A 14,190-nucleotide genomic window follows, 5' to 3' on the forward strand; every position below is an offset into this window, starting at 1 on the left:
TCTTAATGTAAGACCTAAATTTTGAAACTACTAGAGGAAAGCACAGGGAAAGCACTTCAAAATGTAGACATAGGCAATGTCTCTTTGAATTAGTCTCCACAGCTCAGGAAATAATAGCAAGAATTGACAAATAGGGTTGTGTCAAATTAAAAAGCGCCTCACTATAAAAAGAAGCAATTATCAGAATGAAGAAACAGTCCAAACAATGGGAGATATCTTTGCCAGCTATTACTTAAGGCAAGGTGTTAATGTCCGAGAATAGATAAAGAACACAAAATATCAAGCACAAAAAAGAATAATAATCTAGTCAGCAAATGGGCAAAGGAGCTGAGCACCTGTAAGTATAAGGAACTTCTTCTCCAAAGAAGCACAAACGGCCAATAAACACACGAAAAATGTTCAGCATCCTTAACCATCAGGGAACTGAAAATCAAAGCCTCATTGAGATTCCACCTCACCCCACAAGAACAGCTATCATCTAGAAAATAAAAATTAAAAAATGCTGGTGAGGATGTGGACAAAAAGGAGCCCTTATACACTGAGCGTAGAACTATAACTTATTGCTCTATGGCAGTTCCTAAAAAACCTAAAAATACAGCTTCCATATGATCCTGTTCTACCACTCCTGAAAGAATATAAGTCCAAACTAGAGATATCTGCACACCCATGTTTATTGCAGCACTAGTCACAATAACCAAGGTATGGAATCAGCCTAGGTGCCCATCAATCAGTGGGTGGATAAAGAGAATTTATATAATATAAATTATATATTATATATATATATCATATACATATATAATACTCTTACCGTACATATATATATACATATATACTCTTATGTATATATGTATACATATATACTCTTAATATATATATATGTACAGTAAGAGTATTATTCAGCAATAAGGAAGAATGAAGTCATGTCATATGCAGGAAAATCGATAGAACTACAGATCATCATGTTAAGCAAAATAATTTAGACTCAGAAATACAAGTAAGTATCTTGTGTTTTCTCTCCTATGTGGAATCTCAAAAAAAAAAAAAAGATACACAAGTAGAAGAGAGACTACTAGGGAAGAGGAAGGGAATCAGGGGACAGGAGGAGGGAGGATAATAAGTTAAAGGGGGATGAATATGACCAAACTACATTATGTGCATGCATGAAAATGTCACAATTAAACCCATTATATTGTACAACTAGTATAGGCTAATAAAAATGTTTTTAAAATTAAAATAAAAATACGCACACATACTACATTTATGAATTTAGCATACGATAAAAGCTAGTGTCTCAAACTTATGAAAAGAAAATTGTAGGATGCTGAAAAAAAGGATTTCTAAAAAATCTATTGTCTTTAGGGGAAAATAATGATTGATTTGTACTCACTGTATGTAAAAAGTAAATTCCAGTGGTCACTTTGGCAGAACAGATACTAAAATTAGAACAATACAGAGATCAGCATGGCCCCTGCGCAAAGATGACACACAAATTCATGAAGCGTTCCATATTTTAAAAAAGTAAATTCCAGGTAGGTTAAACATTTAAATCGAAATAATGTATGAAACAAATTTTCAGGAAGAAAACACAGAAGGCTTTATAAACTCGGGATATGGAAGCCTTCCTAAGCAAGACAAAAAGCCCCAATCATAGGTGAAATGATAAACTGAAAATATTTTGTTCAATTTAAAATTTAGTATGTCATACAAAGTATGAAAAAATTATAAAAGGAAGCTACAAACTTTTGAGAAAATATGAAATTCATAGCATACCAAATCATATTATAAACATAGAATTGACACCAACAAAATAAAAAAGACCAAAAATCAATAACCACAGAAACCCCAATAGAAATGCCCACAAGGTACATTAAAGATAATTCACGAAAGTATCAATAAACATGAAAATGTACTTCACTCCAAACGTAGTCAAGAATATGTAAGTTATCTAAAACAGCAATATGCTTGTTTTTATGCATTTTTGAGATAAAACTCTTTTTTAAAAGTCTGATAATAACCATTGTTGAAAACAGTGTGGAAAAAATGGTCACTCTCACAGGGTGCAGGTGGCTCACGCCTATAATCCTAGCTACCCAGGAGGCAGAGATCAGGAGGATCACAGTTCTAAGCCAGCCAAGGCAAACAGTTTGTGAGATCCTATCTCAAAAATTACCCAACCCTGGAAAGGACTGACAGAATGGCTCAAGTGGTAAAGCATCTGCCTAACAAGGTCCTGAGTTCAAACCCCAGTACTGCCAAAAAAAAAAAAAAAAGGTCACTCACACATCATTTAAATGTCATCTGGTACTTGGAAAGTAATTTGACAGCTCCTACCCAAAATTTAAGTAAGCATACCTTTTGATTCAGCAATTCCATCTTTTGGTTTCTAACATTCAGAAACCCTAAGAAACACGAACCCTAACAAATACTAGAATAAGTGTAGCCTTACTGGTTTAGTGGAGAAAAATATAAAGAATTAAATTTTCATTATTAAGGAAAATTTTAAATAAATTACAACAGATTATGGAAAATGTATAAAATGAAGTGCATAATATAATCCCCTTTCTCTTTTTAAGTGCTTTAGTTTTACATAGGCAATAGATTATGTAAATGCACAGAAGTCTCCTGAAGGACTCAGAACTGGTAACAATGGTTTCCTCTAGAGAAGCAAGTAGCATTAGAAAGATGATGCACGGAGGGTGTTTCTACATTTTACTCCATGAACTTCCATAATGTCCAATTATGTTGATTCCATTGAACTAAATTCATTTATTACTTGTATAATTAAAATGAGGCCTTCATTTTCTCTTCATGGTGACCCTATACAATACGTAATATAGGTCTGATTGTTTCATTCTACACCTGGACTGGGTTCGAGCCCCAGTACCAAAATAAAAAAAAAACCTACGGCTGGACTGAGGAAAAGAATGATTTGGTAACTAATTACACTGACCTCCTAAAAAAAATACTAGTTAGTAGTGATCTCAATCTAGAACCCATGCCTTCTAATTCTTAGTCTTTTTCTAAAAAATCTTAGCACATTCTCCCAGGGGACTGTTTTAATAGCACATGAGTTTCTGAATCCGTAACTTTTAATAAAATAGTTACAATTTGCTTCTAGCCATAATATATTTGAAAACAGTTTCCTGCATGGAATGCTGTGGCCTCCTTATATGGTCAAGAGTGTCAAGTATAAGTTAGAAAAGATTCAGTTTTCTGTCCCATCTATCTTATTTCTTGCCTATCTCTTCACCTGCCCAAGGTGAAATTCCTGTCCAAATGGCTCTAGCAGATTCCTTGGTCTCTACTCAGACTCTATCTTATCTTATTTCTTATCACCTCTGATTTACTGCCTATTTGTGTTCATCTCATGTATGCCGCCTAAGTATCTCCCCATTCCTAAGAGAGCATGGTGAAGAAAGGTCTTCCCCAACATATCTGTCAACTGAATTACAGTTTCTAAATGCACAATTCCTGACCCCAGAAGTACAACCTCTCTTGGCTCTATATATAGCCCTACAAAATGCATTTAAATGCAGTCAGATCAGAGCAAATGTCAAGTAGAAATAGTGTACTTTACATATTCTATTCCATACCTCCTCTCTCCAATTGACTACAAAATTTATCACAATTGCTCTTACAAACTGATGAACAAATGTTATATGCCACCTACTATACAATGTGGTAAGAAATTAATGTAGTTGTAAGAGGTGCTCAAACTGCCTCTGCTGAAAAGCACAGATTCCTTACTCACGCCCACGAATTAACTAAAAGGAGGAGAAAAACATGGCATTTCTCCTTCATTTTGTATTTGTCTTTGCTCTAAGTCATTCTCTTTGCAGTCATTTTACAATCACCTTAGATTCCAGGAAAGACAGAACTGATAACATCTTCAAGGCAAGGGATAGAAACTACCCCCAAAAGTGAAGTCCCCACAGGGATGGACCACCCTACAGATAACAACTTCTGGAAACTTTCTCAGAACAAGGACTGAGGTAATGACCAATGAGACCACACCTGTGACTAGAACTGTTTAACTATGTGTACCTTTGTCCCCTGCCCCCCCACCCCCATTCCCTTGTCTACTTAAATGCACAATCTTATGTCTGTATCCTGAAAATGGGCTGAGTGCTTACTCTGCCTCTTCCCATGGCATGCATGTCCATGTAATTCATCTCCTTTCTCTGTCCTTCGTCATGCCTCTTTATTTAGTGTACAGAGGAGAGTGGAGGGACCTGGCATGTGGAATCCCAGGAGTTTAAGCTTAGGTCCAAAAGTCTGGTTTCAATAGTTGAGAATTTAATCTACCAAATCATTCATTCAAACATCTACTCAGGTCTTGAGGCAGGACAGATAGATGAGAAAACAGGGAAATTAAACTATTTTAACAAATATTAAAAGGGTCAGATTCAACAGTAAAATGAGAAAGTAAACACTGAAAAGCCAGAACAGCTAGCCCTTTCCACCTCCTTTTAGATGCTAAGTTACAAGAACAGGTAGACGACTTAAAGCTGTTTTCTACAGCTGCCTTCCTCTGAGAAATTAACAAACTGTAATTCTTCTTCAATGGGTAGAGAGGTGAAAAGGGGAAGTCTTAAAACTCACCTATGGTCCCTGTGTTTGGGTAAAACCAGATGACATTTCCATGTTTCAGCACCCCTTTTAGCCACCAAAACCCACTGTCCCTAACTAGAGGTTGCTAGACATAACCATGTGTATCCCCCAGATCAGGAAAGTACAAGACCATAGATACAGACTCACATTTTGAGTCTTTACTCCCATTTCCTGCCTGGGGAGCAAAATTATTTCTCGCTCCCTGCCTCCCCATTTCTCCTTACTTTATCCTACTGTACTAAGATAAATCCTTGCTAAACCTTCTACCTCGCAAGCCTCCTTAATATGAGACAACTAGGAACACTTTTCACATTTGTAAATCTCAAGGACCTGTGATTTTGTGCGAAAATTGGTAAGCTGTGGAGACCTCCTCACTCCACCCTCTGGTAACAGCTTACTAATTGCAGGGCCCATGTTAAGACGACAAATGGAGAACGACATTAATATTGTTAAATTTATAACTCAAGAAAATAGTTAAATGAAATATATTCTTGCTCACTTGATGAATGCACCTGCACCACACTCAAGTTTAACTTTGGAATTCTTGGTTTCTTAGGAGGTCTGTTCTGAAATATGACAGAGTGAGAAGAGAAAACTCCATCCTGCTTGGTTTCTCTTCACCCCTGGCTACATCCTGCACCAGATGGGCCTCCATTGCGTGTATGTACTCAAATTTGCACATTCAACCTCTGTCTTCTGCCCTATAGTTCGCAAAATACCAGGCACTGCTTGGCTATCATTCAGGCATACAAGGACACATACTATGTCACCATTCAGTTTTATCAGTGAAGTCCTAGAGAATGCCCTGGAAGTGAGGCCAGGGACAGTTGGGCAGGGTCCCAAGCACTGGAAGTATGGCTTAGAAAGTTGAGCTACAGATGGGCATTCATATGATTCCTTCTGATGCCTTGATTTGTGAAAAGAAATGATGAGAGGAAGATCCTCTTGGCCTGGACCTAATGGTGGCACTACATTCATCAAACAGTGCCTACTTCATACAAAACTGTGTTTTTTAATTATATTTTTAGCTCATATGTATTTCAATGTCACCAGAGAAAAATTAAAAGAAATATTAAAAGAGTAAAGAAGAATGAAGGATATAATATCCTGGGAAAGATATCTGGAAACATTTGCTTTAAATTCACCTTTATGAAACTTCAGTTCCAATAAGAATAATCTAAGTTTATGCTATCCAATACAGTAGCTCCTGGCAACATATGAGAACATGTAGGAATGGAAAAAGTAGTCTTTTCAATAAAGGGTGTTAGAAAAAGGGGACAATGACATGCAGAAAAATGAAAGCCAACTGCACTTATTACCAAATAAGTACTAATTAATAAATAAGTACCTTGTAACATACACAAAAATAAACTCAAAATGGATTAAAAACGTAACCAAAAGACAACATACTATAGACCCACTCAGAGAAAAGACATTTGCCTGGCCAAGAACTGTTTGGATTTGACCCCCAAATGTTCAGGCAACAAAAGCAACAATACATAAATAGGATTACATCAAATTAAAAAGTTTCTGTAATAGAAAAGGAAAGAATCAACAGAATGGGAGAAAATATTTGTTAACAGTCATCTAATAAGGGGTTAATATCCAAACTATATAAGGAGTTCAAGTGACTCAATAGCAATAAAATAAGTAATCTGGTTAAAAATTGGCAAAGGACCTCAATAAACACTTCTCAAAACGAGACATCCAAATTGCCAGCAGATATATGGAAACATGTCCAAAGTCAATAATCAATAGGGAATTGCAAATTAAAGTAACAATAAAATATTACCTCATATGTGTCAGAGTAGCTATTATCCAAAAGACAAAATATAAGTGTTAGGAAGGATGTGGAGAAAAGAGATCCCTCATACATTTTTGGTGGGAACATAAATTAGTACAGCCATTATAGAGAAGCCATGTGTAGTTTCACAAAAATAAATAAAATTAGAATTGCCATATGCTCCACCAATCTCACTTCTAGATGTACATTCAAATAATTTGAAATTGGTATACTGAAGAGATATCTGCACTCCCATGTTCACTGCAGCATTATTTACAGTGCCAAGCTATGGAAAAACTGTCCACAAATAGATGAGTGGATAAGGAAATGTGGTGTATATGCAGAATGGAATACTATTTAGCCTTTATAAAGAAGGAAATTCTGTCATTTGCAACAACATGGCTGAGCCTGGAAGACGTTGTTAAATGGAGTAAACCAGGCAAAGACAGAAAAATGCCACATGTTCTTACTTACATGTGTAATCTATAGCAATTGCACTCACAGAACCAGAGAGTAGAAAGGTGGTTACCAGAGTCTGGGGAGTAGGAGGATAGAGAGATATTGGTCACAGGATACAAAGGTTCAGTTACACAGAAGGAATGAATTTTGTGATTCATTGCACAGCACTGTGACTATAGTTACCAATAGACTATCATATACACAATATCACTTTCCACCCCACAAATAAATACAACCATAATTTGTCAATTTATGATAAAATTTTTAACTAATTACATTTAAAAATCAAGGTTATTTTTTAAGTTGTGCTGGCCAATTTTAAGTGTTCTTAATAGCCCCATATGGCTAGGACAACTATTTGGTCAGTATAGATATAATACATTCTATCTTCACAGAAATTTCTTTTGAAAAGCACTGAAAATTCCCAAGCTCCATTTCAATAGCCTTCAAGGTTAATTGTGTTACAATGATATGGTGCCAGTTATGACTCGTTATCAATGTCTTCCTTATTCTAAACAGTTATTTGGAAAATCAAAATCAAGAGAACAGCTTCAAACAATCTTGCTCCTGATATGAAACTTTTATATGATAAACCACAAACCTTGAAGTACCAGATAAGCTGTCCTATCTAAGTGACCAGACAATACACTAGTTGGGATTCAGCAACCTCACAAAAACCTATGCTTATAGAAAGTACATCAGAAAACCTGAATTCTTTGCACTGAAATGTCAGTGGCATTGGAAATTTTACTCAATCTCTTTCAACTTTAGTTTTCTAGCATGTAAAATAAAAATGATAATAATATGCCCAATTTGCCTCACTGAGATATTTTAAGAACCAAATAATGGCAGCTGTGTAAAAACAGACAAAGCATGATGTTCTTTCAACCCCTGCCTGGGTTAAGCAGTTCACTGTGACAGATGAGACCAAAACAGCACAGAGAGAATTCACTTGCATTCAGCATGACTGAAACCTTCCTTAGATTCAATAGAGCTTCCCAGGATTATGTCTTATTCCTAGAAATGTAAGTGCAGATTTTAGATTTTTGATCTGCTTACAAGGTTTGTCTTCAACAAATATTTTAAGAGTTAATTCTGTATGTACAAGTTTGAATTTTTCTATTTCTTCTAAACCAATGATCATTTATTCACAGACTATTTTGTGTAAAGCAGAGACTATTAACACTATAAGAAAATGGAGTTGGGCATGGTGGTACAAGTCTTCTATCCCAGCATTCAGGAGTCTGAGACAGGAGGATCACAAGTTCAAGGCCATCCTAATCTACACAATGACATAGGAAGACCCTGTCTCAAAAAGAAGAAGGAAGAGAAGGGGGAAGAGAAGAAAAAGGAAGAAGGGAAGGAGAAGAATGAGAAGAAGAAATAATTTGTTCAAGATTTCTGCCTTCTCTACCTTCTTGGATTATATTTCATATGAAAGGACAAAGAAGAAATCACTTTGATAATTGTGAATGAAATAAAAATTGAGAGTAAATTTAAAAGATGATCAATTAAAACTATATAGCTACAGTGCTGTCAGGGAAGAAATTCTCCTGTTGGAGAACAAAGAACCACATGCTTCCTTCATCTTAAAAATCTCTACACCATGCAACTAGTTCAAACTGTGGTATTTGATAATGCACACTATAAAAGCACCCTTTTCCTAGGGAAGGTAATGCCAGCACCACCGTTGGATGCCAACACCATCTGTAAAGGCCCTGCTTTCAGAACCCATTCACTGCAGGCATCTAGACAAATGCTCCAATTACTCTGCATCGAATCTGCAAAGAATGAGCACTGCTGCTTACCTTGCAGTTCTCAAAACTGTGAATAGAAACACTTACTCTGTAAGAGAGTTAAGCATAAAATCAGATAATATATAAAAAAAACATATAGCCTAGTGCCTAGGTAGCAATATCTGGAATATAAATACACTTATGGCTAAATCTTGAAATTTGTTTAGGATATTTACCTGTCAGAAATAGGGCAGGACAGACATGGTGGGTTTCAAAGGGAAGAGCCAGATCAAAAAATACGTGACAAGGAAGGATATGTATTGGGTAAAGTCAAAATGTCTGCTTCAAGATAGAAATCTGGATATGAGACAGTATTGAAAAGTAGACACAGTTGGGGACACAGTCCCCAACTTTAAATGCCCCTTAAGGAGTCCCTATTTTAGATAGGGTTTCTGAGTAGGAGAATCAGAAAATCAAATCTAGGCTCTAGTACCACTTAGATATGGTATTTGAACATTCAGTTTAAGTAATGATTTATAATTTAGGAGTTATCCCTTACCTAGTAGCACCACAAATATCTAACTCTTTTATTGAATTACTCTATTTAAGTGAACATGTATTTCTATTGAGAAAGGAAACAACTGGTCTCATTTTAATCTTATTTTATATCCTACATGGGAAGAGATACCAGGAAAAAATGGTCTATATTGTGAAGTCGTTCAGAATCAAGGACCAGGAAAGTGAAGTGACACACTGAACTCTCAAAGTGAGTTAGTCTCACAGCCAGGACTGAACTCCAAAGTGTGTTCTTCCACTGGATAATTTCAGCCTTGACCCCTCCAAATGAACAAGAAAAAGTATAAGAAATGTATGAAATAGCTGTGATACACTCACCTACAGATTCCCATTTAAACTATCACTGTAGCAATCATAGATATATAAATTTGGGTCAAAATATTTAACATGGCACAAATTCCACCAGGCCCTTGAGAGGGTTTCTGGAATTAAAGTTGGTGAGTTCTAACACAAAGGGATTATTCAGAGAGAATGGAGTAAATGCCAGGCAGGGGACAGGCCAAACATCTGGTGCTCTCCTAAGCTAAGTTTCACTGGGGACCACTCCAGGGACAAGGACATGGAGAAGCAGTGACCCAAGTAAGCCATCCCTGTAGAATAAATTAACTGGTCTGTCTCATCACCACATCACAGCCCCATAATTCAAAGATTAAGTTTTTAATTATTTGTCTCCAAAATTAGTTTTTCCTATCTTTCTTTTGGGTTTGATTTTTATAACCAGACTACTATATGGATATAAGATTTAAATGCCAAAAAAAAGAGAAAAATAAAAGATTTACCATGAAAGTAGGAGTCCAGCCAACTACTTCAAACACACCTCAATCCTATTGCTATTTATTTTTTCTAGTGCTGGGGATTGAACCAAGGGCTCATGCATGCTATGCAGATGCTCTATCCCCAGCCCCTACTGATTGTTTTTGTACAACTATTCTTTTTTTTCTTTTTTAATGGAAATAATTTAAATAGGACTTTCAATTAATGTGCTTTGAAATATATTATTCCGTGTATAATTCTGGAGCTATTTGTGGCATTTAGATGTTCTGAACTCATTTTCTCTAATATTTGATCTTGGATACGTAATCAAAAGATTTTTTTATTTGTTATTTATTTTTGTGGCTCTGGGGCTTGAACTCAGGCCCTCACACTTGCTAGGCTCTACCACTTGGGCCACTACACCAGCCTTTTTTTGTATTGGGTATTTTTGATAGTGTCTCCTGAACTATTTGCCCAGGCTGGCTTTGAATCGTGTTCCTCCTGATCTCTGTCTCCTAAGTAGCTAGGATTATAGGCATGAGCCACCAGCATGCAACTAAAAAATCTTTTTAAATGGAAAAATGGCTTTTAAAATAAATTCAAATCCTCTCATTTTCCCTTCTTCCCCCACTTTCTGTTCTTTTTTATTGAGGGGGGGAGAAGGGTGTTGCTCTGTAGCCCAGGCATGCCTCAAAGTCACAATCTCCTTCCTCAGTCTCTCCGGTATTGAGATTACAGTCTGCAAATTATTCTTGTTAAGGATTTTAAACATCATCTAAATACTTGATAATATTTGATGAACATTAGTAAGGTAAATTATATGATGCACAAAATCCTCAAACTTGTTGATATCTTAGAAACATCCTCAGAGATATGCAAACTGTACTGAATGCTTTTTACTTACAGATTTTTAAGAAAATTTGTATAGTTCAGATATCTCACCACACTCTTGCCACCAATAAGTATTAAGTTTTGCATCATTTTCAATTGTTTTCTAGAATTCTTGTTGTGGGGTGCAGGGGGGCCTGCTCCAGGGGTTCTTGTCTGTGCTGGGTTTAGGAATAAGCTCACAAGACATGGGTAGTGCACACAAAGGTAGATTTATTAGAAAAAGAACAGGCTGCAGCTGGAGCAGTGCAGTGGAGCATGGAAATTGGTGGCTCCCGACTGAGGTGAAGGCTGGGGCTTTTTATGGACGCTTTAACTCTGGGTTAGGGTAAGGGTTAGGTGGGTTCTTTCCATTGGTCGTGGATTCACACATGGGCTCTTCAATGAGCTGGTCTGTTTGCCCCTTATCGGGGGAAACAACCTTGAGAGAATCCTATCTATCAGCCCCATGGCAGATTTATGAGACCATGTCTCTCCTTCCAGAGTGAAGGAATGCAGATTTATGAGGCCATGTGTCTCCTTAGACTGCAGGGCTCATCGTGCTCCCCATGGGGGATGGGATACTCACTCACTCATCTGTCCTCAAGGTCCCCAGACCCAACATTCTGACTTTATATACATAATTATTATTGAGGATGAACTTTTTTTTGCCCTTAACATTTATTTGTAAGGCAGATCTACTAGCAGAGAATTCCCTCAGTTTTGCTTATTTGGAAATAAGAGAACAGTTTCCTTTGCTTGTGCTTAGTGTTCTGACAAGAATTTTCCTGACTACCAACAGCCAAAAGCAGAGGCAGAGTTATAAAAATAGGAGGAAGAAGATGAGAAAGAGGAGAGAAAAGGAAAGGGGATGACAGCAGATTTGAGGAGAACAGAGTAAAAAGGGTGAGGGGAGGAGAGAGAGAAAATAATTAAAAAGAAAAAAACTCGTCTGCAGATTGTGCTAGGGCACTCCAACCCTTCCTTAGGCTGCTTGCATTGATATAACAGGTACTTAAACTACTTTCTGTGAAAAACACTGACTCCTTACTTGGACCACAAATTAATTAAAAGCAAGAGAAAAGCTTGCATCTCTGCCTCCATTTTGAATCTGTCTTTACTCTGAACCATTCACCTTGCAGCCATCTTGAAATCCAAGGACAGGACTGACTGATAACATCTTTATGACAAAAGCTGAAACTATCCTCAAGGAAAGAATCAGCAGAAACTTACAGGACAGACCACCCCCCCAAATGAGGACAATTACATATAATGCTGAGGTTATACCCTGGAGCAGGAGTAATCATTTTGTTACGTGCTGATGTGAAATGTTGCAGAGCAGTGTCGAGGATCCTTGATGTCACAAGCCAGGGAACTGGCTTGTGAGGCAGTTGATTGATTTGTGAGGCAAAGCCAGTGTATAAAGTAGTATTTATTAGAGAGAAAGGAAAGGCTACAGCTAGAGCAGTGCAGTGGAGCCCAGAAACGGGTGGCTCCCTGCTCAGGTGAAGGCTGGGGTTTTTATGGATGCTTTAACTCTGGATTTGGATACGTTCATTTAGATGAACTGATTTGTTTGCCCCTTATTTGGTGGGGGAGGATCAATCTTGAGAGCATTTTGCTCATCAGCCCTGTGGCAGATCTATCAGACCCTGTATCTCCTGTTCAGGATGCAGAAATACAGCTCCTTCTCAAGATACAGAAATGCAGATTTACAGCTCCTTCTCAGGATGCAGGAATCACAGTGCTCTCCAGGGGGGGATGGGAAATTCACTCATCTGCACTTTAGGTCTCCAGACCCAATAATTTCATGGGAACTAGACTGCTCTCCCCAAGTGATGACAAAGTCAACAACGTCTCAGGCACCCGTCATAGAACAAGAACTGAGATAGACTGGCCAGACCAATCTATCTGGGACTGTTTAACTATGCACACCTTTAACCCATTTAAACCTAAAGCTTATGTCTGTGTCCAGAGGATGAGCTGTAGGATTTAGGTTGCCCCTTCTGAGGCATGCCCATGTTACATAATCTCCTTTTTCTTCCCCTCACCTCTACTCATCTCTTTATCGGGAGTGTTGGGACAAGTGCTGGACCTGACATGTGGAACCTCTGCAGTTGGACTTGTGGCCTAAAACTCTGACTTCATTGACTCTAGCGATCAGCCAGAGGTAAAAGTTTAGAATCTTCTTGGGTCTTTAATTCTCATGTGTTTTGCCCCAGGTCCATGCATGGCTTTCAAAAGTCCCCAGTGTACATGACAATTAGGAACACCTTAAGAAAGTCTCTTCTCAGCTTTTATTTCTAGGCTTTCAATGATCTATTATTTGTCTGTTTTAATCTTTTTGGGGTTTGTTCATTTGCTTGACATGGTTTCAAGGAATGCCTGCTGTTTTTCTGCCCTAACCCAGTTTGAGTTGGGCAAAACAGAGGCAAGTACAGTATCTTGTGTCATCTGTCCTTCAGGTGGTCCCCAGAGGTTAGAATAGACAAGCACAGTTCTTTGAAAATAAAGTCTGGTCTGCTCCTTCCAGAACTAAGGCCCCTAGAACATGGGATTCCACCTTCACATCTACCCAGGAGTTGGGAGAGTGCTAGGAAAAGGCCAAGTAAAATGCCACAAAGCTTCATTTTCCTGTTTAACTTGTCTCTTTCTTGATTCAGCATTTATGTGGGTGCTGTAAATCAAGTTCTAACAAAGTTGATTCTGACAGTTTTTGCTGATTTTCCAGTGTTTCTGCAGAGGACCCCAATTTTGGTAATGCTACTCCCTTTCATAACTGGAGTTTAGACCAGAAGTAAAAACTTCAGGGGTTCCATAGGTCATGTCTGGCCACTTACCCCATTACACCAAAAAAGAGAAAAGTGGTAGTGAAGAGCAGAGAAAGAAATTTATTACACACAGCGGCACACTATGGGAAAAGGAAAAGTAGCCTCTTCAACCCATCTTCAGGATACAGACATGATGAGCTTTAGTTTAAACAGAAGGTCAGGGAGTGAGATGTATAATTATTAAGTATTCCCAGTCATAGGTATAGGCTGGTAGTCAAAAGTGTGGTGAGATTTCTCATTATCACTGGATTGGAGTGGGGGAAGTACATAGAGGCTTGTTACAATAAGAAAGTCATTGTTACCTGGCAGGTGGCAACTTCAACTCCTGCTACAGGATGTTTATCCGTCAATCCTGTCCTTCCTGGATTCCAAGGTGACTGCAAAGTGACTACAGGACAGAATAGCTCAGACCAAAAGACACAAATACCAAATGCAGTCAGAGATACGAAGCTTTTATCCTGCCTTTGGTTACCCTTTGAACATTTCTGGCCCAAGTGAAGAATCAGTTTTTCAGCAAAAGCAGTTTTTTAAGTACCTGTTACACTTTGGGATTTTTTAAATATATTTAATTTTG

General features: G+C 37.7%; 2 protein-coding genes and 1 non-coding gene across 4 annotated transcripts in view; 1 reads left to right on the forward strand and 2 right to left on the reverse strand.

The window, feature by feature from the left end:
* LOC109674527 (olfactory receptor 10G9) overlaps positions 1-14,190 on the reverse strand; it is a 249,077-nt gene that overhangs the window by 140,266 nt on the left and 94,621 nt on the right. The gene's annotated exons all lie outside the window — the stretch shown is intronic.
* The window catches only part of Or4d5 (olfactory receptor family 4 subfamily D member 5), a 113,835-nt gene that overhangs the window by 5,038 nt on the left and 94,607 nt on the right, over positions 1-14,190 (reverse strand). The window lies entirely within an intron of this gene.
* LOC141421019 (U6 spliceosomal RNA) lies at positions 1,412-1,513 on the forward strand. The gene has a single exon (XR_012445726.1). It is a non-coding gene; the product is annotated as a U6 spliceosomal RNA (small nuclear RNA).

The sequence above is a fragment of the Castor canadensis genome, chromosome 2 (genome assembly GCF_047511655.1).
Source record: "Castor canadensis chromosome 2, mCasCan1.hap1v2, whole genome shotgun sequence".
NCBI lineage: Eukaryota > Metazoa > Chordata > Mammalia > Rodentia > Castoridae > Castor > Castor canadensis.